This window comes from Alligator sinensis, unplaced genomic scaffold, assembly GCF_000455745.1.
Source record: "Alligator sinensis unplaced genomic scaffold, ASM45574v1 scaffold1318_2, whole genome shotgun sequence".
NCBI lineage: Eukaryota > Metazoa > Chordata > Crocodylia > Alligatoridae > Alligator > Alligator sinensis.
This window is the reverse complement of record NW_005843067.1, coordinates 41,879-42,628: the sequence shown is the minus strand read 5'-3', so window position 1 is coordinate 42,628 and position 750 is coordinate 41,879.

Sequence of the window (750 nt, the reverse complement as noted above, 5' to 3'; positions counted from 1 at the left end):
GAAAAAGGGGGGGGGGGGCCGAGCGGGTCAGGCCCGCCCACTGATGTTTCCAAATGGGTCCTGGTACAAAAAAGGCTGAGAACCGCCAGTCGCGGAGGCAGAGCTCAGTGGCTCCAGCCCCAGCTCTTCCTACTCAGCGACCGCAGGCGTGTTTCTTCCCCCCCGGCCCCTCTCCATCTGTAAGAGGCTGTTGGCAGGGACCCGCCCGGGGGAGACCCCGAGGTCCCCGGGTGTGGGAGCTGCACTGTTATCCTGCGCGCTCTGCTGCAGCTGGGCCCAGGATGAGGTGCTGGGAGACGAAACATGGCCCCCGGCCCCGCGGCATTTCCACGACCCCCGGGCCCCCGTGCCCTGCCAGGCTCCGGCCGCTCCGGGCTCCCACATGCAGGTCAGGCCAGTGCCAGGCTCGGGACAGCAGGGGAGACAACGTGGTGGCACGGGGACGAGGGACCCCTGGTCCCTGCCAGCGCTGGGCCCCTCGGACCCCGGCCCGGCAGGAGTGAGGGGGGGGGCGTGGGAGCCCCAGGTTGCATGGGAGGGTGCTGTTGCTATGGTCACTGCCCCAACAACCCCCTGGACCCCCACCATGTGTGTCCCTTGGCTCCGCCCCTCCTCTCTAGGCCCCGCCTCTCCCGGGACAGGTGCCCGTAGCTCCGCCCCCTCTTTTCTAAGCCGCGCCCCTCGCCCCAGGACGTCCCCCGACGTGCCCCTAGCCCCGCCCCGTCCCCCCAGGCCCCACCCCGTCACTCA